Source organism: Microcaecilia unicolor, chromosome 5 (genome assembly GCF_901765095.1).
Source record: "Microcaecilia unicolor chromosome 5, aMicUni1.1, whole genome shotgun sequence".
Lineage (NCBI taxonomy): Eukaryota > Metazoa > Chordata > Amphibia > Gymnophiona > Siphonopidae > Microcaecilia > Microcaecilia unicolor.
The window spans coordinates 43,104,665-43,128,553 of NC_044035.1; positions in this window are offsets into that span (position 1 = coordinate 43,104,665).

Genomic DNA, 23,889 nt, shown 5'->3' on the forward strand with positions numbered 1-23,889 from the left:
CTGATGTAAATATTTGACCTTCACAGCTGCTCCTCTAAGTTTTTTTTTCACCTTTCTTCTTATTTTATCAAAGTCTCCTTTTTGAAAGTTAAATGCTAACGTATTGGATTTCCTGTGTGTACTTACTCCAGAGCTGATATCAAATCTGATCATATTATGATCACTGTTATTAAGTGGCCCCAGCATCATTACGTCCTGCACCAGATCTTGCGTTCCACTAAGGATTACAGTGGGGGAAATAAGTATTTGATCCCTTGCTGATTTTGTAAGTTTGCCCACTGACAAAGACATGAGCAGCCCATAATTGAAGGGTAGGTTATTGGTAACAGTGAGAGATAGCACATCACAAATTAAATCCGGAAAATCACATTGTGGAAAGTATATGAATTTATTTGCATTCTGCAGAGGGAAATAAGTATTTGATCCCCCACCAACCAGTAAGAGATCTGGCCCCTACAGACCAGGTAGATGCTCCAAATCAACTCGTTACCTGCATGACAGACAGCTGTCGGCAATGGTCACCTGTATGAAAGACACCTGTCCACAGACTCAGTGAATCAGTCAGACTCTAACCTCTACAAAATGGCCAAGAGCAAGGAGCTGTCTAAGGATGTCAGGGACAAGATCATACACCTGCACAAGGCTGGAATGGGCTACAAAACCATCAGTAAGACGCTGGGCGAGAAGGAGACAACTGTTGGTGCCATAGTAAGAAAATGGAAGAAGTACAAAATGACTGTCAATCGACAAAGATCTGGGGCTCCACGCAAAATCTCACCTCGTGGGGTATCCTTGATCATGAGGAAGGTTAGAAATCAGCCTACAACTACAAGGGGGGAACTTGTCAATGATCTCAAGGCAGCTGGGACCACTGTCACCACGAAAACCATTGGTAACACATTACGACATAACGGATTGCAATCCTGCAGTGCCCGCAAGGTCCCCCTGCTCCGGAAGGCACATGTGACGGCCCGTCTGAAGTTTGCCAGTGAACACCTGGATGATGCCGAGAGTGATTGGGAGAAGGTGCTGTGGTCAGATGAGACAAAAATTGAGCTCTTTGGCATGAACTCAACTCGCCGTGTTTGGAGAAAGAGAAATGCTGCCTATGACCCAAAGAACACCGTCCCCACTGTCAAGCATGGAGGTGGAAATGTTATGTTTTGGGGGTGTTTCTCTGCTAAGGGCACAGGACTACTTCACCGCATCAATGGGAGAATGGATGGGGCCATGTACCGTACAATTCTGAGTGACAACCTCCTTCCCTCCGCCAGGGCCTTAAAAATGGGTCGTGGCTGGGTCTTCCAGCACGACAATGACCCAAAACATACAGCCAAGGCAACAAAGGAGTGGCTCAGGAAGAAGCACATTAGGATCATGGAGTGGCCTAGCCAGTCACCAGACCTTAATCCCATTGAAAACTTATGGAGGGAGCTGAAGCTGCGAGTTGCCAAGCGACAGCCCAGAACTCTTAATGATTTAGAGATGATCTGCAAAGAGGAGTGGACCAAAATTCCTCCTGACATGTGTGCAAACCTCATCATCAACTACAGAAGACGTCTGACCGCTGTGCTTGCCAACAAGGGTTTTGCCACCAAGTATTAGGTCTTGTTTGCCAGAGGGATTAAATACTTATTTCCCTCTGCAGAATGCAAATAAATTCATATACTTTCCACAATGTGATTTTCCGGATTTAATTTGTGATGTGCTATCTCTCAGTGTTACCAATAACCTACCCTTCAATTATGGGCTGCTCATGTCTTTGTCAGTGGGCAAACTTACAAAATCAGCAAGGGATCAAATACTTATTTCCCCCACTGTAGGTCTATAAAGCAGTCCTTGATTTTGTCAAGGAATTTTACCTCTCTAGCATGCTCTGATGTTACATTTACCCAGTCAATATTGGGGTGATTGAAATCACCCATTATTATTGTGTTCCCCAGTTTGTTAGCCTCCCTAATTTTTGATAACATTTTTACATCTTCATCCTGGCCAGGTGGACGATAGTACACTCCTATCACTATCCTTTTCCCCTTTACACATGGAATTTCAATCCATAGGGATTCCAAGATGTGTTTTGTGTCCTGCAGAATTTTCAATCTATTTGATTCAAGGCCCCCTGTCTCTCCCCCTTCCATCCAACATCTGCCCCCTCTCTTCCCCTTTCAACCAGCGTCTGTCCTCTTTCGCTGCCCCCTCCATCCAGCATCTGACCCTTCTGTCTCCGCACTTCCATCTAGTATCTGCCCCCTCTCCCTCTCTCCTTTTCCACCCATCATTTGCCCCCCTCTCTCTCCCCTTTTCCATCCAGCATCTGCCCTCTCTCTCTCCCTTTCTATCCAGCATCTGCCCCCCCTATATCCCCCCTTCCACCCAGTGTCTGTCCTCTTTGGCCAGGTTTCAGTTAGTGTAAATCCTCATGCTTAAAGTTGGATGTGGATCCCTGTCCTACGTGCTAGTCTATAAATGCTGCCCAACTCAGAGCACTCTTTTTATAGAATAACACTCATTTTTTTCTTTGGTGCTCAAATTTGGGAAGAATTTATAGAATCTGGTCCATAATGCAATTTTGAGCTCCTGGTTTTCATCCCAATATACTGAGATTCTCACCTTCAGCATATATACAAACAAAAAAATAAAAATATAAAACTTATTTAGAGTGTATATAAAAATATATACTGATAGGGTAGCCCAGTGGTTCTCAAACCTGTCCTGGAGAAACCCCAGCCAGTCAGGTTTTCTGAATATCCATACTGCATATGCATGAGAGAAATGTGCATTCAGTGGAAACAGTGCATGCAAATCAACCTTATGAATATTCATTGCAGATATTCTGAAAACCTGACTGGCTGGGATTCCCCTAGGACAGGTTTGGGAACCACAGGGGTAGACATTTGAGTTTCTTTCCTTAGAAGCGTTTTGTAGGGAACCAGCTAGAAAAATCCTCAATAGTTATACCATTATACAGGGACTGGGGTAAGGGGTACCCCTGCCAGACAATCCATTTCACAGAACCACATTTCCCATTGTACTATAGCAAGGGTTCTGAACCCAGTCCTCAGGACACACCAAGCCAGTCAGGTTTTAAGGATATCCACAATATGCATGAGAGATTTGCATGCAGTGGCTCCAATGTACGCAAATCTCTTATGCATATTCATTGTGGATATCCTGAAATCCGGACTGGCTTGATGTGTCCCGGGGACTGGGTTGAGAACCCCTGTACTAGAGCACTTGGTGAACCTGGGGTCACCCATCCAATCACTAACTTGGAGAAAACCTTAGACACAGGCCTAGTAAATGTGTATGAAAATCCAATTTCATCTTTCCTGCTAAAAGCCCTTGTTTAAATGAACTTTAAACAATTACAAAATGCAACTGCATGAGCCCATGTTGTGCCTTGTGTTTCAACTCTTCATCCTAGCCCTGCCATACTGAGAACTATTGTTTGCACAATGCTGTCCAACGTGTACATGGGCAAACAAGGCCATTTATGTCATCCTTTGCTGAATGTTTTCTTTGTTAGACATAATATTTTGGCATTCCCATCAGCTACTCTTCTCCAGTTAGGGGCACAATAGCTCTCCTCAGGGAACTACAGAAAAAAATCTCTCCCACTAACAGATAATCAAACATCAACATAAGCCTGAACGACTTGTTGCCTTGAGCAGTTACATATTTCAGAGCCTCCTTCATGAAGAATATACAGGGAATATTTCATAAAGGAAGCATGCTGGCTTCTGCATATTTCAAGTAAAAATTAAACCATGCTTTATTTTTTTTTTTTTGCTGGGACAATTTTGCATGCAGGGTAGGTTTCAACCTTTTCTTTAATACACCAATGTAAATCTGAAGTATGTGTAACCCAAACCCTGGTTCACCCGGGTCTCATCTCAGGGGTCCTTAGCAGCATGAGAGGGGCTGAAAATCAAGTATAGCTCAGGGCACAGGCCGGGACTGGCGCTATTTCAAGCATTCACACCACACCAGAGTTGTAACCAACACAAAGTTCATTTTACTGTAAAAATAGTCATACGTCTAGGAATGCTCACAAGAGGGTATAACTGTGTAAATTTATACAGTTCCATTTCATGCACTGCTCCTTCTGCCATTTCTCACACACTGTCCTTCCCTTACATTGTTCTTGCCCAGACCTCAAGGTTCTCGTGTCCTCCATTCAGAGGATCTTCATGGCATCATCTTTCCCTTCAGTGGGGTATCCCCTACACTCCCACTATCCTCTCCAATCTTTTACCAGGAACACGGCTCTCTTGTCTCTTGCCCTCTCAATCTTAGGGTGTCATTTCTCTCTAGGATCCTGGCTCCTCTGCGCCCCCTTCCTTGTTGGGTGAGGGATATAAATTCACAGTTTCTGCTTTGGAGCAGAAATCCAGTCTGTAGTTCTCCACTAGTCCCACTGCCCCTGAGGTAAAATACTTGCACCATAGAGGAGATACGCGGCAATATTTTGTAATGTCTGGATGTGTCTAAGTTGCATTTGGGGCAGTCCTGCATAAATAATGGTCCAGTAGTCGAGGTGTGACATTGAGAATGCATGGACCAAAGTGTGGAGGGCACAAACATCAAGAACACCACAGTACACAGAACCCTGCCTTCAAAAGATTTGATATCTGTTTTTGGAAAGAAAGTCCAAAGTCAAGTGTGATACCTAGGTAGGAAAAGGCATCCACAGGAGAAACAATAGTACCAAATAGCAGCGGCGTAGCTACGTGGGGCCACAGGGGCCTGGGCCCCCCAAATTTCCTCCGGGACCCTGGTTTTGCTGGCGGGCGTCCCCAATCCCCGCCAGCTGAAGCCTTGTCCCGCACCGGTCTCCCGACGCCGCCAAGTTGCCTGCCCTGCTCTCTCTTCCCACTCACATCCTGCACGCTCCGTTTAGTGAAATCACTAAAAGGAGCGTGCAGGACGTGAGGGAGAAGAGAGAGCTGGGCAGGCAATGCTGCGACGCCAGAGACTGGCGTTGGAGAAGGCTTCAGCTGGCGGGGGTTGAGGACCCCCGCCAGTCAAGGTATTTGCTGCAGCTTGCAGTTAGCAATTGGGGGAGCGGCAGGGTGGTGGGGCAGCGAGGTGGCGGGAGGGGGGGTGGCTGCGGGGCAGCAGACCAAAATGTGCCCTCCCACCGCGAGGTCTGGCTACGCCCCTGCCAAATAGACAGAGGGATAGTTAGTGTTGGGGAAGTCTGCCTGTGATCCAACAAGCAGTGATCTTTTCTGTATTCAGGACCACTGTTCCCTCTAAGCTGAGCGGGAATCCTGCAACTGCACTACTTCCAGTGGGAGGTGCTGCTTCAATACTGTGTTTTCAATCGCTAAGGACAGGCAGGTTCCTTGGAGTCCTGCAGAGCTTCCCTGTCCCTCATTTGTGAAAATGTGATAGTGAAACAGCACCCCCCCTCCCCCACTGGCAGGATTGTATCTGGAGGACTCCCGCTCAGTTGTGTCCCCAAGAGATGGGAGGTGTGTCACAAAAAAATTTGGTGTAGACAGCAAACCTGTGTTTCAGTGACGATCCTAGGTCGGCTGCCACCCAGGGCGGATCGCCGATGCACCCCCCCCCCCCCCCCCCCGTTCCGGGGCAGAGGGAGCAGGGAACCAGCGGAGTCGACAGGTGCACGGCTGCTCTCTGCACCCTTCCAGTGGCGTGCACCTGGGGCAGACCGCCCCCACCGCCCCGCCCTTGGTACACCGCTGCTGTGTTTCCATTACAACCATCAGTGCCTGCATGCTGGAAAGGCCAGCAATCTTGAGAGTCAGGTTGTTGAAATCCTCGTAGCTGGCCCCTAGTCCCCAATAATAACTGTTGCCTCCAGCCCCAACTGAAAATGTTGCAGGTCTGCTGTCCATAGATTCTGTTTGCTATATAGTTTCTGAGTATATTTGCAAGTTTTTGTGTTGCTTCACGGTATGTGGCACTGGAGGGATTTTGTGTTGCTGTTACTGAGGAGACACTACAATTTGAATATATATTTGCTTTGTGGTATGACAAGTGAGAATTCTGGGACTGATATGTTGTATACAGCTTTTTGAAATTCATACTAATTTTACAGTTAAACAAATACTTAGGCATGAATTTTAGTGTTCCGTATATGTCACATACATGAACGTTGTCTGTCAGGTGTGTCACAATAGAAGAAAGGTTGAGAACCACTGATCAGAACTTAGTAACATAGTAATTGATGGCAGATAAAGACCTGAACAGTCCATCCAGTCTGCCCAACAAGATAAACTTATTTTACATGGTATGTGATACTTTATACCCGAGTTTGATTTGTCCTTGCCATTCTCAGGGCACAGACCGTAGAAGTCTGCTTAGCACTGTTCTTGTACTAAGTTCTGAAGCTAATGTCGTCGAAGCAGTGGCGTTCCTAGAGGGGCTGACACCCGGGGCGGATCGCCGATGCACCCCGCCCCCCGGGTGCAGCGCCCCCCCCGGAACAGCGCGACGCCCCCCCGGCGAAAGAACTCCCGATCCCCCGGTGAAAGAACCCCCCCGGGTGCACGCCGCTGGGGGGGGGGGGGTGCCGTGCGCCTGCCGGCTCTTCGTTTTTATGCTCCCTCTGCCCCGGAACAGGAAGTAACCTGTTCCGGGACAAAGGGAGCATGAAAATGAAGAGCTGACAGGCGCACGGCACCCCCCCAGCGGCGTGCACCCGGGGCGGACCGCCCCCACCGCCCCCCCCCTTGGTACGCCACTGCGTCGAAGCCTCTTAAAATTTACACTCCAGCCCATCCCTGTGTTCTGAGAGCCAGTTTGCTACAGCCTGCAAGCAGTCTTACAGGAGACCTAAGTTAGACTGTAAGGGAGAGGTAAGATTTAAACAAAAAATGTCATTAGCATACATAAAAGCTTTAATATCAGCATCCTGAATTACTGTTGCTAAGGGACTTAAGAAGATATTAAATAGCAAAGGGGACAGGATGGATCCCTGAGGGACTCCAGTAGACAGAGACGAAGGATTATCTTACCAGAGTAAGCTGCTGTAAAGAAAGAGCTATTACCTGATGCTGAAATAAACTATCAGTGCAGGAGACCAGAAGATATAAGCTATAATACGATACATCAGTGGGTAATTAAGTAATTACACTCCAAGGAACTGCATAGGGGCAGGAGATGCGAATTACTGAATCTCACTGCTATAGGGAAAAGCCACATATCATTATTTATGTATCATTCAAAGCTGAAGGGTAAGAACGTATGTATTAAAATATGCGTATTATTATTTATCGTTTATTTAAATTTCCTATACTACCTCATTTGCCTTGCAATCTAGGTGGTTAAAAGTATTACAATCTGGTGAAAAGAAATGTAGAAAAAGATCTCCATTGATACAAACACATACAAAACACAGACACACTAGCATTATTTCACCACTAAAAAGGGCTTCAGAGTTACGTGTGTTCAAAAGAACAGGGAAAATTTGTAGGTAAAATCTTGCACTGTTATCTTTATCTGGCTCTTGGCTGGGAAAGCTGAATGTAATCCATGGGCTTTGAGAGCTGGAATCATGAAGAGCTGATTTATCCCACTTCCATCTCTCCCAAAACAGCTACAGGTGGAGATGGTGCTGGGAGGCAGACAGGAGGCACCTAAAGGACATAACACAGATGGAGAGGCAGCACCTGGAGAACACAACCTGGAGGCAGGATGCGGCAGGCGGATGGCCCCAAGCAGCTTAGACAGGGCTGCGGGTCCAGCAGTGGCTTAGCTATGTGGGGCCACAGGGGGCTTGCCCCATCCCAATTTGCTCTGGGCCCCTGGTTTAGCTGGCAGGGGTCCCCAATCCCCACCAGCTGAAGCCTTCGTCCAGTGCCGGTCTCCAGTGCCTCTGCATTGCCTGCCCTGCTTTTTCTTCCCCTCACATCCGGCATGCTCCTTTTAGAGAAACTGAGCATGCTTAATTTCACTAAAAGGAGCTCGCAGGACGTGAGGGGAAGAGAGAGCAGGGCAGGCAATGTGGTGGTGCTGGAGACCGGCGCTGGACAAAGGCTTCAGCTGGCAGGGGTTGGGGACCTCCACCAGCCAAGGTATTTGTAGCATCGCTGCTTCAGCTAGCTGGGGCGGCAGACCAAAATGTGCCCCCCCACCTTGGGCTCTGGCCCCCTCCCACTTTGAGGTCTAGCTATGCCCCCGCGGTCTAGTGGTTGAGATGGTGGGGAAACACCCCCTTCAGGTGGGAGGGAGGCCCAATGATTGAGTAGTGCCCTCCAGGTGGGTGGAACTTGGCTTGGTGGCGAAGAGGTAAAGGAGCAGTGTCCCCTCCAGATAGGATGGAGCTTTGAGACGCAGAGCTTTGGAACCCACAGCAGAGTCAGGCACCCCAGATCACCAAAAGGACTTTCTGCAACCACCAGTCCAGTTGTACACCAGCCTATTGGGGCCTGGGGAGAAAGGGGAATGGGGAGGACAACGAGTATTGGGATATGGGGTTATGATAACTGTTCCTTATTAGTTGGTAAAATTGTGCTGTGATAATTACCACAAGTCGTCTGAATACTTAATTGACGCCGTTTAGGAACAAATTATATAAGAAATGCTTATTCTTTAAATGATTATGTTTCATAAAGTTTAATATTTCCACTTTAATTGCACTGTTGGTACTTACCGTAAACCTAGAGTTGAATAAATAGAATAAACTTTTCAGCCAACCTTGTCCACAGTCAGACTTGTTTGGATATTTCCTGGGGGAAGGGAGGAAGATCCCAGCTGCTAACACCCTTCTTCCTCAGGTGGAGGCACTAGGCGCCAAACATTCATGAACTGATAGACCCTGCCTGAGAGGGAACTCCAAGGTCAGCCCTGGACCCAGGGATGCCCACAAGGGGGTGCTACATGCATTCCTTTCAGTATTGGAGGAAATGCATTTCTGTTTCTTTTTCTTCAGTATTCCACAGCTCACAGGCTCTTTTTGGGATTTTCATTGCATTTTTTCTACATACTTTTTCTAATTTGTAGTTTCCTTGTTCTTTACTAGGCGATGGTCTATGTTTTCCATGTGTAACCATGCTGAGGGATGCTGTTAACATTTATGTTCTTTACAGAAATCTGTAGCAGTCCAGTTTGTTTTTGTTTCCCAACTGGAAATGTACTGGTGTTCTAGAATATTTACAGGGCTGACTTTTCATAGATTGAATTTGTATAGTTTGAGTTCTTAGAGTTGGCGCTGTTATGTGTCCTGTCTGTCCTTCCTTTATCCCTTATTTGTCCTGTCTGTCCTGACTTAGATTGTAAGCTCTTTTGAGCAGGGACTGTCTTTTCTTCATGTTCAACTGTGAAGCGCTGCGTACGACTGGTAGCGCTATAGAAATGATTTGTAGTAGTTGTAGTAGTAGTAGTTATGGTACAGTAGCTTCTTAGTGTCGGTCTGCAAGGTTTTATATATGGCGCCTAAAAAATTGGTGCTGAAATCAGTGGCAATGATAGAATATGCTTAGTTGATACTTCAGCGCCGATACCTGTGCGCATCCATTTACGCCAACAAAAACCTGTTGTAAATCTCAGCGCGTAGATTTAGGTGCACTGGGCCATATTCTATAACTAGGCGCCTAAATTTTGGAATGCCCATGAAATGCCCATTTCCCCACCTATAACCACGCCCCATTTTGCCTCCACACGTTTAAAGTTCGGCGCACATCATTACAGAATATGCTTAGCGAGTTGAGCACCTAAATTCTAATCAGTGCCAATTAGAGCTCATTATTACTTGTTAAGTGCTGTTATCACACTATCATTATTGCTTGTTAAGCCAATTATGTTATGCATGGCGTTATAGAATTACGCCAATTTTGGCACCTATATCTAAGTGCACTATATAGAATCCAGGAGATAGTGTCTGGCATTGGAGGAAGTTTGTGTTGCTGACATTTGATGTGATACCAGAATTAACGTGAAAAAAAAGTTATGTGAGTTCTTTTCTTTTCGTATTGCTTGGATTTAGCGCAACTATCTGATCTCTTCTTGCTATGGACTCTAACCTTTATTAATGTGATGGGATATTATTTTCATTATGTATAATTGTTTCCTGATTTTTCTTAACGTTTTCTGTATAATTGTTTTTCAAAATTTAAAGTTATTCAGGGTCGTCAAGTCGCAGGAGGAGTGTGAAGGATTACAGGAGGACCTCACGAGACTGGGGGATTGGGCGTCCAAGTGGCAGATGAAGTTCAATGTTGACAAGTGCAAAGTGATGCATGTGGGTAAGAGGAACCCGAGTTACAGCTATGTCATGCAAGGTTCCGCGTCAAGAGTCACGGACCTAGAAAGGGATCTGGGAGTCATTGTTGTTAAGACGTTATAAACTTTTGCTCAGTGTGCTGCGGCAGCTAAGAAAGCGCACAGAATGTTGAGTATTATTAGGAAAGGGATGGAAAACAAACACAAGGATGTTATAATGCCGTTGTATCGCTCCATGGTGCGACCGCACCTCGAGTATTGTGTCCAATTCTGGTCGCCGCATCTCAAAAAAGATATAAAGGAATTAGAGAAGGTGCAGAGAAGGGCGACGAAAATGATAAAGGGAATGGAATGACTTTCCTATGAGGAAAGGCTCAGACGGTTAGGGCTCTTCAGCTTGGAGAAAAGGTGGCTGAGGGATGATATGATAGAAGTCTACAAGATAATGAGCGGATTAGAGCGGACAGATGTGAAGCATTTGTTTACACTTTCAAACAACAGCAAAACCAGGGGACACAAGATGAAGCTAGAATATGGTAGTTTTTCTTTACTCAGCGTGTAGTTAGACTCTGGAACTCGTTGCCGGAGAATGTAGTGACAGCAGCTGACCTTACGGAATTTAAAGGGGGTTTGGACAGATTCTTGAGGGAAAAGTCCATTGAACATTATTAAAAAAAAAATTGGGGGGGGGGGGGTTGCTGGTTGCTTGAAGCCTGGATTGGCCGCTGTTGGAAACAGGATGCTGAGCTTGATGAACCTTTGGTCTTTTCCCAGTATGGCGGTGCTTATGTACTTATGTACTAAATAAATAAATAATACATTTAATATAATTTTTGTGTATATTGAGTTCTAAAGTGAAACATTCTTTTACTTCTGCTCTGTACTGGGAGTTTTATTAGTTGGTCCAGGAATATTCCACATGAATGAATAAGTATACTCTATGAGGGTAATTCTACAGGGCTTCTGCTTGGTGCATATTTTATAAAGGAATGTAGGCACCTGCTTTCCTTTACAGAATACTAGTGCCAAGAAGAGTATTTTATTTATTTATTAATTAGGATTTATTTACCGCCTTTTTGAGGGAATTCACTCAAGGCGGTGTACAGTAAGGATAGATCAAACATGAGCAATAGGCAATTACAGCAGTAAAAATATTCAAAAACAATACAAAGTAAGGCATGCTATACTACTTGCAACATCAGCCCAATACGTAATAGAACATTATAATTGATAGTGAAGGGTAAGGCAAAGTTGTAACATACAGATGGATAAGAAAGTAGGAAGAGTTAGAAAGTAAGGTGATTGATTTGAAGAAGTTGCACATGAGGTCAGAGAGATGGTTGAGTATTATCTCATCTAGGGTAGGATTGGATAAACATGTTGCGCTGCAGTATGTGTAGTCCGAGTCGCTCCTTGTGTGTGTAAGTGAGACTAACAAGTTAGTTACTTCTTCCATTAAAGGCTTGGTTGAAGAGTCAAGTTTTCACCTGCTTCCTGAAGTAGAGATAGTCTTGTGTAAAGAAGTGGGGAGATGTGACAGGGTTGCTGAGGCTTTTGCACTTGATCAGAGGTGTAAGCTGGAAATGCATGTTGAGAGCCATTTTCGATAAGACGTCTAAGTCCGACTTTCAACATTTTGCAAAAAACATCCAAAATCTGGATAGGAAAGAAGGTAATTTTCAAAAAAGAAATACATCTATCTTTTTCTTCGAAAAATACTGTTTTGAACAAGGTTTTGTGATTTGGACGTTTTGGCTTTTTGGTCCATTTTCGAAAAAAACCAAAAACATCCATGTGCAAAATGCACAAAATCAAGCCATTAGAATGTAGGAGAAACCAGCATTTTTAGTAGACTGGTCCCCCTGACATCCCAGGAAAGCAATAGGGCACCCTAAGGGGCACTGCAGTGGACTTCATAAAATGCTTCTAGGTACACGTCTCACCATTGCTCCCTTGCTTTGTCTGCTGAACCCCCCCAAAACCCAGTACCCCAACTGTACACCACTACCATAGCCCTTACAGGATGAAGGGGGCATCAATATGTGGGTACAGTGGGTTTCTGGTGAGGTTTGGAGGGCTCACAGTTTCCTCCACAAGTGTAACAGATAGAGGGAGGTAGAATCCTGGGTCCACCTGTCTGCAGAGTTCACTTCACCCGCCACTAGACTACTCCAGGGACCTGCATGCTGTTCTAATGGACCTGAGCATAACATCTGAGGTTGGCATAGAAGCTGGCAAGTAATATTTTAAATCACATTTTTGGGGGTGGGAGGGGGTTAGTGACCACTGTTGGAATAAGGGGATGTCACCCCTGATTCCTTCCAGTGGTCATCTGGTTATTTAGGGCACATTTTTAAGCCTTATTCGTTATAAAAACAGGTCTAGCTCAAAACGTCTTAGTTTTAGCCCTGGACGATTTTGTTTTGTTCCGTTATGGCTGAAAAACGTCTAAGTCTTAGAAACGCCCAAGTCCCGGCCTGAACACACCCCTGATATGCCCCCTTGAGATTTGGATGCACTTCTGTCGGACTTCATAGAAAAACATCTAAAAATAGGTTTTGAAAATACTGATTTGGATGTGCTGTGAGAAAAATGTCCAAATGCCACTTTTTAGACATTTTTCTGTTTTTTTTTAGAGTCCATGAATTTTTATTGAATTTTGCAATTTTGAAACATTAAAATAAGATAATAACACTAAAATTAAACGCCTCTTTCATACAATTTTTTTTTTCGAAAATAAATTGCGTAACAGAAAATTATAATCTGATAGTGGCTATAAAGATTAATATTTAGAGTCTTATTAATCTTTATAGCCACTATCAGATTATAATTTTCTGTTACGCAATTTATTTTCGAAAAAAAAAATTGATAAATATTTAATTTATCAATAGGAGACCAAATTTTAGTAGCTGAACATGTCTTACCCAGTTTCCTTGCTAGAGATATTTCAAATTTATGAATTTGTAAAACTAGGTGCCACCAAAAGATAGAGTTGAGATTAGAGTTATCTTTCCAGTACATAAGAACCATTTTGAGTGCAGCAGTAAGTAGAATGTCCAGTAGATTTTGTTGGGAAATATCTAATTGATCCTGGACTTACACTGAACCAAGGAAGATAATAGGAGAGGTAATTTGACCTTGTATAGGAAGGATTTTAGTTATAAAAATCCATATTTGGCACCAAAATTCCTTAGTTAATCTACAATCAAAAATCATATGCATTAGCGTGCCAGGATGCAAGCGACAAGACCAACATTTGTTATTTGGGGCAAGCCCAGCTACAGCCATCTTATGGGGAGTCCAAATCGCCCTATGACGAAAGAAATATAAAGATTGCATGTAGCTAGCTGACATTATAGGCTTATTTACATTAGACCAGAGATAAGTCCATTGTTGAGGAGTAACATGAATTTGGAGATCATTTTCCCAAACTGAACATAAACTAAGCTTACTGCAGGACTTTTTTTGCAAAAGGAATTTGTATAATTGTGATACCGTATGGCCTGTATGACATTTGTCAGAAAGAAAAACATGTATTGAGGGTGACTTTAAGCTTAGTTTGAAAATTATGCTGTTATAAATTAGACAATGTTTAAGCTGTAACCATTTAAAATATTGGTTAGCTGATAAAGAGAAGGTAGAACATAAGTCTTCAAAGGAAATGACAGTATTATCAACGAATACATGTGCAATTGTCTTTATTCCACACTTTGACCATTCCTCCCAGAATATGGGCAATCTATTGATTTTGAGCAATGGATTGCCCCATAATGCGGAGTGCAGTGAGATATCACTTGAAATCTCCATATGACTATCTAGTTCATGTAGACAAGAAAACGAGGAGGAAATTGTATTGTTAGACTTAAGACGTTTCGGTAAAAACATTGGTAAAAGATTAGGACTTAAGGAAAAACCCCACAAAAATTGCTCCACTGCTAACCAAATAGGAGAATAACGCAAAAGTGCAGTTAACCAATATGTTGCCTGTTGGAGAATAAATGCTTTATGATAAATAAAGAAACCAGGGAAAAGAACACCAGCCTTTTCTTTAGTATTCTTGAGCGTATTCAGGGCAGTTTTAGGAGGCTTATTATTCCATAAAAAGTTTGATAAAATATTATCAATTTGTGAATAAAATGTCTTAGGAAAAAGAATTGGCAACATACTGAGAATTAAGTTAATTTTAGGCCTCAACATCATTTAAATTGTATCTAGGCGACCCCACCACGAGAGATGAAGAGGATTCCATGAATTAATAAGATTCTTGATAATCTCTAGGATATTTTTCCTATTTAAATCCAACGTTCTCTCCAAAGATGGGCAAACACTGATACCTAATGAGCGAATGCAGTTGGATGACCAAATCAGACCATGCGGCAAAATCATATCAGGAGACACGTGAACATTAAGTGGCAATACTTCAGTTTTTTGCTTATTAATTTTATAACCAGATAGTTTAGAGTAACCAGAGATGAGCTGAAACAAAGCAGGAAGGGAGTCATTAGGATTTGTTAAGAAAAGCATCATGTCATCTGCATATACGGAGATTTTGACCTCTAAATTTCCCACAGAAACACCACAGATATCCATATTGTCCCTAATTGCTATGAGGAATGGCTCTAGAGCTATGTTAAACAAGAAAGGAGACAAAGGGCAGCCTTGCCTAGTACCTCTTTCTAGGCGAAAAGGATCTGATAGGGTATTGTTAATTAGAATTCGAGCAGTTGGATTATTATATAATACTTTAACTTGAGGCACAAAGAATTCTAGAGCGCCAAACCATTCAAGAACCTTAAATAAAAACTGCGTCTCTATTCTATCAAAAGCCTTCTCCGCGTCTATAGAAAGTGCTATAATTGGAAGCATCTGGGATTTAGCTAAAATAGAAATCTGATGGAAGAGTCTTGAGTTATCCGAAATAAGGCGATGAGGCATGAAGCCCACTTGATTTGGATGAATAATAATTACAATAATTTAACCAGCCTATTAGATAATATTTTTACATAAATCTTATAGCCTACATTGAGTAGAGAAATTGGCCTACAGTTGGAAACTAAGGTATGATCTTTCTCAGGTTTTGGAAGAACCGTAATAGTGGCTTCTGCAAATCTATTATTGATATTTGGATTCACTTCTAGAGATTGAAAATAAGAGAGTAAATGAGGTAAGACATCTTTAAGGAATAATCGGTAGAATTCACGAGAAATGCCATCAGGCCCTGGAGATTTTTTGGTTTTCAATTGAGAAACTGTTGGAGTTCCTTTGAGGTTATGGAAGACTGCAGATGCTTGATATCATTGACTTTCCACTTGTTACTTGAAAATGTGTGCAAGAAGGCGTCCAAATCTGCTGAATCACCTAAGAATTCTGACTTATATAAAGCAGTATAGAAAGAATGAAATGCCTCTAGAATATCTTTCGAGGAAGACAAGACCTTATTGTTTTGGTTAATAATTGGGATTTGGGTTTTATGTCTTTTGCGCTTCAAGAAATTAGCCAAAGAGGACCCCAGTTGATTCTTTTCGAAGTACATAGAACGTTTTTGAATAAAAAGAGCTTTGCCAGCTCTTTGGCTCCAGATCTTATTATACTCATATTTATTTTTAAGGAGAGAGTTAAATACCTTTGGTTCTTGGTTAGTCTGATATTTATGTTCTAATTCTTTGATGAGAATTTCTAATTCATTTAAACGTTTATTGTTAACTTTACATTGATATGCAGAGCTAGAAATAAACTCTCCACGTAAGGCAGCTTTATAAGGCCTCCCACTTAACAATTGCATGAGTATCAGAAGGATCATTTTGCTAAAAGAAATTCTTGTTAAATTCAGAGATTCGTTGAACACAAGTATCAACTGTGAGTAACTGAGAGTTCAATCTCCACTGGGGAGACCTAAGAGGATTGAGTGAATTTAAACATAAAGAAAAAGAAGTTGCCGCATGGTCTGAGAGAGTGATAGGCTCTATGTGAAATTCAAGAACCCTCCCGAGAAGATTATTAGAGATGAGAAAAAAAATCAATACGTGAGAAACTGTGATGTGGAGCAGAAAAAAAAAGTATATTCCCTGCCAGAGGGTGAAAATTGCCTCCAGGGTTCAGAAAGATGATATGAATCCATTCATGATTGCAAGGTGATTCGCGCCTTGGGAACACAATAGCAAGTGTTGGATTGCCTATCCAACCAAGAGTCCAAAGGCATATTGAAATCACCTGCAATTATCAAAAGAAGAGGTTCACATTCTGCGATTTTGTTTGCTTTGGTGTTAAAAAAGGAGGGGCAATCCATGGTTAGGTGCACATACATTTAACAAAAGATATTCTTGCTGCAATATGGAGACCTTGACCCAAACCCATCTTCCTTCATTGTCTGAATAGTGATACTTAAACTGACCATTTAGGTCTTTGTGAAGAAGAATTGAAGCACCATTTTTTTTCCCTTGCGAGGGTGAACTAACTGTTAGGTTAATCCAATTAGTATTCTTAGCAAAACATTCTACTTCAGGAAGATGGGTTTCTTGTAGAGATATCACATGAGCATTCATTTTTTTTAAAGCAAGCATAATCTTTTTCCTTTTAACAGGATGCCTAAGACCATGAATATTCCAAGAAACAAATTTACATGAAAACAATTGAGACATTATCAAGATGTGAAAAAGTCCATAACTTATGCATTGGAAAGATGGCACAATTGGTGTAATGAAACACAAAAATGACATGTATCTGATACTGTCAGACATGAAAATATATGAATGCAATCCATATTACTTTTCAAGAGGCAAAATAATTCAAGAAAATTTTAAGTCTATGCATGAAAGCATAACAGCAAAAAGAGCTAATAGCTCAAGCTACTGAGAGTGAAAGATGAGGGAAGAGGTGCGTTGGAGTGAATAGAATAACACGGAGAAGAAATAACATTTATGAAAACTCCCATATTGTAACATATAGAGAAAAATAATAGCTCTATTAAGATGAATTAAGCGCTGGTAAAACTACTGAAACCTGCGCGTCAAAATAGGAAGTCCACTAGAGCACTACTGGAAAGAAGACCACCCGAAGAAGTTCAATTATCCTTCCGGAAGAGGTTCTTTGATCTAGATAACTTTGCAGATCATCCGGAGAAATGTTTTTGTTACATTATGCAGCGTGACAGTCATTTTAGCCGGATACTGTAAGCCATATCATGCTCCAAGATCTCTTAACCATGGTCGAAGTTGCAGAAATTGCTTCCTCTTGATCGCTGAAGTCTTAGCCAAGTCTGGAACAAACAAGATTTTCCGACCCTCATGCAGTATAGAAGGTAAGGATTTAGCAGCCAAAAGAATAGCCAATGCCTGAGGAAATCTTAGTAACTTCGCCACAATTGGCCTAGGGAATTTACTGTTCAGCTTAGGCCTTCCGGGCGTTCTGTGAGCCTGCTCAAAATCAAGCAATGAGTCCAAAGACAATTTCAGTATTGCCGGAATCCAGGATTTGAGAAAGGCGACAATGTCTTTTCCTTCAGCTCCCTCGGCTAAGCCCAAAATTCTTCTGTTGTTGCATCTACTTCGGTTTGCTAAATCTTCAAGTTGCTGCTCCATATACGCAATCTTGTCAACCATCGAGGTGGAGAGATAATTCAAATTTTGAGCCGTTTGGTCTATTTTCTCCTCAGCCTGAGCCAATCTATCTTGAAAATCTGTTGCTGCTAAGGATAAATTCGCTAGATCCATTTTCAGGGTGCAAGTAATATCATAGTGTTTTTAAGTCCCTGAGAGCCCGTAGCGCCTCCATTATTATTTCAGAAGAGGAAGCTGTGTGCCCAGCTTGGATCGGCACCATTTTTTCCGGCATCGGAGGATCACATTTAGATCTTTTTGAAGCCATCGATGAGGAAGAGCCATCCGACTTTTGAGATTTAACGTGAGGCATTTGCTCAAAGTAAGTTTACAAAAAAAAAAAAAATAGTAAGTAGTCAGCTATTGTAGCGATTTTCTTGATCAAGGGAGCAAGCTCTGCCTACCTGTTTTGAAAATGAGTCCAATTGTAACATAGTAGATGACGTAACACCTGTACAGTCCATCCAGTTTGCCCAACAAGATATGGTATGTGATGCTTCATGTATATACCTGATCTTGATTTGTTCTTGCCATTTTCAGGGACAAATAGGGAACCAGCACACTGTTGCTTCTAAGAAGAAAGAGAGAGAAGTTGAGCAGCTGAAGAAACAGGAAACAGAGGACATGGGTCCTGAGGAAACACAGGAGAGGTCTACAAGGAAAGAGCCACGTAGTGAAAACAAACAACAGTGACCTCATCTGAGTTAAAAATAGCTCTGGAGGTGTACAGGAGTAAAGAGAGAAATGTGTCTATTAGGATCTGGAGGGTCCTGAAAGGAAAACAAGGGATTAAGAGGCAGATGCAGCAACCAAACGTAAAAAAATCTAAATCGTTAAAGTCCCTAACGATTTTAAAATAACGAAAAATGCACCAAAAAAAAAAGTCACACATGCTGAGATTGGTATTGAAACGTACAATGTATCAAAGAATCACAATACACATCGTTAATCGGCCCCCAAATCATGCGCAGAGCAGCCAAGCGTTATGTTAGCTGCTCTGCGCATGCCACAAACAGTCAAAACACAGTCAAATCACAAGCACATGGCTCCTAAATCAAAACAAAATAAAAAAAAAGGGTCGGGAGGGGGCAAAGGCGCTGGTCAGGAGCGTCCTGTATGGCTGTCCTTGCCCCCCCCCCCACCCGTGGTCGCCGTTCCCCCCGCCCCACTTCCCCCTGCATTCTAAATTAAAAAGCAAGAAGAAAAGCAAACGTACCTTTAGCAGCCCCGGCCCCCCTCCCTTCCTCACTACTCTGTCTCCCCTCAGCTCCGCCTCCCGACATCCTCCGCCCTGTGCCCCGCCCCCTCTTGGGGTCGTCGCCGCCATTCCCCTCCTCCATCGGGCCCCCCTCCCTCTTACCGGGCCCGTGCAGCGCCTCTCTCCTCTGTCTGAAGGCGCTGCACGGGCAAGAAGAAAGCTGATGCCTGCCTTCGCCCAGCTTCTGTCGCGCGTCTCTCTCCTCCTGGGCCCGCCCCTGTCTGACGTCGGTAACCTACGTAGCTCTGCTAATGCGCTGGGATTGGCTCAAAGTTTGTTTATTTTTTCACTTAATGATTTTTCCTGGCACAGAGCTGTCCTAACGAGAGGTCCAGACCTCTCGTTAGATTTCCTGCCTTTTTCCTGTGTAAAGGCAATCGGAAAAGGGTAGTGCATGTCGTTTCAATGGGGTTTTCACACTAATTGCTCATCTCCATTCCGTTTTCGTTAGCTGCTGGCTTCCTCGGTAAAAGCCCTTTGATGCATGCAACGGATCAAATTTTTCTCGTTGGAGAGTCATTAAAGGCTCATTTAGCTTTAGTGCATCTGCCTCTAAGTGCATCTTCTACTAAAGCTTAGCATGTTCTATGTGCCATGTGACCATAGGTATAAAATAGGACACTCATCATTTATGCCCAGATGATCGAAAACCCCACGCTGTTGCAAACAGCACTCTAAAAATAGCACTGGAACAGCGCGGGGCTTTACCGCCCCTATGATTAGAGATAATAGCATGCAAATTTATGTGCGCTATTATCTCTGATCATAGGGTAAAGTGCGGGAGGATTGTGCCTGAGTGCATCCTCCTGCACTTGTTTGACAGATTTGGGCTGTCAAAAGCCCAGACCTGTCAAACACAGGGGCTTGAGGTCCATGGGACCACCAGACCCCAAACAGCATGACTCTGGAGGCCTAGCACCCCCACCCTGAGCCAGCGACATGGGGGCTGGAGGTCCGGTGGACGTCCAGTCCCTCCACCCCCCTCTCAACACAAGTTTGGGGGGGGCTGGAGACCCACTGGATCCAGTGGGTCTCCAGCCCCCCTAACCCACCCTAGCATCCCCTCCAAGTAAAGCCTTGGTGGCCCAGTGGGCCGTGAATCTAGCAGCCCTCTTCCCCGCCCCCTACCTTTGTTGGAGGAGGGAGTTAGACTTCCTCCTCTTCCAGTAGTGCCACCTTGAAAATGGCGGTGCCCAGCCCTGCCCAGTGCATCCTGGGATGCACTGGGTGTGGCTTCAAACCATATAAGGGAGATCAGGGAACTGGAGTTCCACCGAACCTCCAGCCCCCTATGTCGTGGGGGGGGGGGGGGGGGAATCGGGCTTCCTGCTCTTGCAGGAAAGGGAGCTGCATTGGGGAGAATGGGGGGCCTGCTAGCATGCAAACGCATGCTGGACAGGGCTCACCATTCCTCCCTAATGATCTGCAAACTGTAATGCCAGGTCCGAGCTGGTGTAGGGTTTGCTGCGGATTGGCGTGCTGCTCGCTGATCATTGAATATGCTTAGCATACATTTGCTTGCTACTTGTGCTAAGAGCCCTGTTTAGCATGCATTTGCATGCTAGTTGCATTCTGAGCCTGCGAGCATGTTGTTTCATGTGCTCGGGGGCTCTGATCATGGGGCGGTATCAAACGCAGGTGGCTAGTATGGTGCTAATAGCCTCTAGCGCCCGTGTTCGCTTCTGATCAGCTGCCCATTAGTGTGCAGTGATGTCTATTAGTGCGTGCTAAGCTTTAGTAAAATGGCCCCTGTTTGCTGTTATTTTTGCTCTATGTCTTACCGCATTCATTGTAGCTTAAAGCAGGGGCGTAGCTGCTATGGGGCCACGGGGGCCAGGGCCCCCTTAGATTTGGCCCTGGACCCCACTGCCAACAACCCTCTCAACCCCCCCTCCCGCCGCCAACCCACAGTCAACTGCCGTCGCTGTCTGCTACCTTTGCATGGCGGGGGACCCAAACCCCCGCCAGCCAAAGTCTTCTTGCTTCATTTGGTTTCTGAGTCTTTCTGACGTCCTGCACGTACACAACGTGCAGGACTTCAGACTCACAGAAACAGAATGAAGCCTTGCGATATGCAGGGCTTCGTTCTGTTTCTGTGAGTCTGACGTCCTGCACGTTGTACTTGCAGGACGTCAGACAGACTCAGAAACCAAACGAAGCAAGAAGACTTCAGCTGGCAGAGGTTGGGGCCCCCCCGCCAGCTAAGGTAGGCGACATCACGGCAACGGCGGGTGGGCCACAGTTCTTGGAGGTGGTTATGGCGGCTGCAGGGGGGTGTTGGCAATGGCGGCGGCAGCGGCGGTGGCAATGGCGGTGGGGGGGAGGTCGGCGGCAGCGGCGCCGGGGCAGGGTGCCCCCTCACCTCGGCTCTGGACCCCCTAACAGCGGTCCAGATACGCCCCTGGCTTAAAGTCTTGCTTCAGAACCCCAGTTCTGACTTGGACTGAGTAATTAAGTGCCAGTAGAGACTGTGGATTGTTTTGCCAAGAGCCCCCCTAGTAATTCTGGTCCCAACCTAGACCCAACTACCAAAGTTAATATATTCTAAGTAACCCTCCCTCCCATTTGGCCTACCCACTTTTTCTGTCTATGTGTCTCAGCTGTACTTGCGCCCTCAGCTGCCGATTAAGATATTTCATTGTATTATACTGACATTATGAGCATCATGTCTATGTTGTTTGAATGTTTTGTGTGTCTATTAAGTGGAGGAGTGGCCTAGTGGTTAGAGCAGCAGTCTTGCAATCCAGAGGTGTGGCCAGTTCAAATCCCACTGCTGCTCCTTGTGATCTTGAGCAAGTCACTTAGCCCTCCATTGCCTCAGCTACAAACTTAGACTGTGAGCCCTCCTGGGACAGAGAAACATCCAGTGTACCTGAATGTAACTCACCTTGAGCTACTACTGAAAAAGGTGTGAGCAAATCTAAATAAATAAATATATGGAATGTTGCTACTATTGAAGATTCTACATGGAATGTTGCCACTTTTTGAGATTCTGGAATGTTGCTACTATTTGAGATTCTAGATGGAATGTTGCTAGTGGAGGAGTGGCCTAGTGGTTAGAGCACCAGTCTTGCAATCCAGAGGTGGCTGGTTCAAATCCCACTGCTTGGGCAAGTCACTTAGCCCTCCATTGCCTCAGGTACAAACTTAGATTGTGAGCCCTCCTGGGACAGAGAAATATCCAGTGTACCTGAATGTAACTCACCTTGAGCTACTACTGAAAAAGGTGTGAGCAAATCTAAATAAATAAGTATATGGAATGCTGCTACTATTGAAGATTCTACATGGAATGTTGCCACTTTTTGAGATTCTGGAATGTTGCTACTATTTGAGATTCTAGATGGAATGTTGCTAGTGAAGGAGTGGCCTAGTGGTTAGAGCTCCGGTCTTGCAATCCAGAGGTGGCTGGTTCAAATCCCACTGCTGCTCCTTGTGATCTTGGGCAAGTCACTTAACCCTCCATTGCCTCAGGTGCAAGCTTAGATTGTGAGCCTTCCTGGGACAGAGAAATATCCAGTGTACCTGAATGTAACTCACCTTCAGCTACTACTGAAAAAGGTGTGAGCAAAATCTAAATAAATAAATAAGATGTTTCATTTGTATTGTGGTGATACAGTATCATACCTGTTATCTGAATGTCCTTCCATGCTACCTATTATGTTGCATCATTTGTGCTCTGCTGACAATGATCATATTTCTGTTTTATGATTGTTTTCATAGTGCTGTTTTAATGTGTATCTTTCTGACACTGTATCAGGTCATTGCTGTTACTAGAATTTAATTTGCCTAGCTCCAAGTTTACGTTATTGATTGTGTTATATGCTTCCGTGGGTGACTCTCTTCCCAATAAATTAATCAATCAAATCAATATGTACAGAGACAGAGAGAATGAGAGCGAGCAAAGTTTTATATTTAATAGAACGATGCCCAGTCTTAGCTTGTGCTGGGAGTTGTTATCTGGCTTTTTTGGAATGACTTTAACAAAACAAAATAACCCTACCCTTTCTGTAGAACAGATTCCAGTTTAATGCCTGCATAAAGGGGATAGGTTCCCAGCTGCTCCCTCCCTCTTTAGTTCCTAATTGTACATCAGGCATTGCATGTGCCATACTTAATTGTATGTCCGCCTCGCAGGGACGGCCTCGCCAGCAATCTGCTAAACTCCCAAGGCCTTGAAGCCAGTGTGCTTTGTTTTCCCTCCTCCTTTCTCCTTTTAGAGTAAGGCTGTGTAAGATTATCTGCAACATTACATTTCGCGCTTCTAAACCGCAGTGTGCCCGAAGAGTTCGCTGTGGTGCACAATCCAAAGAAGCAGGAGTCAGAACCCTGGAAGTACATTTGTTTACAATCAACTACTTAAACGCAATCAATATTATTTTAAAGAAATCATAGTGAGGCAGTGAGCAAAAGAAATTGAATAATTCTGAGAAATCATATGAAGGGTTAATTTTGTTTAAAGGTGCTCAGATATTATTTTAAATTCTCAGTTCTGCTAGCAAGTGAAGGAATGTTATCTGGTTTAAGTTATTTACATTTGCTGGGCTGGGTTAGAAAGGTCAGACACAGGAATTTCTTTCAACCTTGTGAGGGATGGATTGCTAAGCAAACACATGTATTCTATTATGAGCCGGTATATAGCAGGCTGTTTGTTTAGGATTAGTTTAAAATGCTTAGAAGAAATACTGTTTAGAGAGAGGCAATAGATTAGTATTTACAAGTTTTTGATATTTAGAATATGTTTACTCTGTGTAGTTAAATGTAGAATGTCTGTTAAATTCTGTATTACTCTTTGTCTGCTGTTTAAGACTGCAGTTGAGGAGATCAACATGTGGTTAGACTTATCTG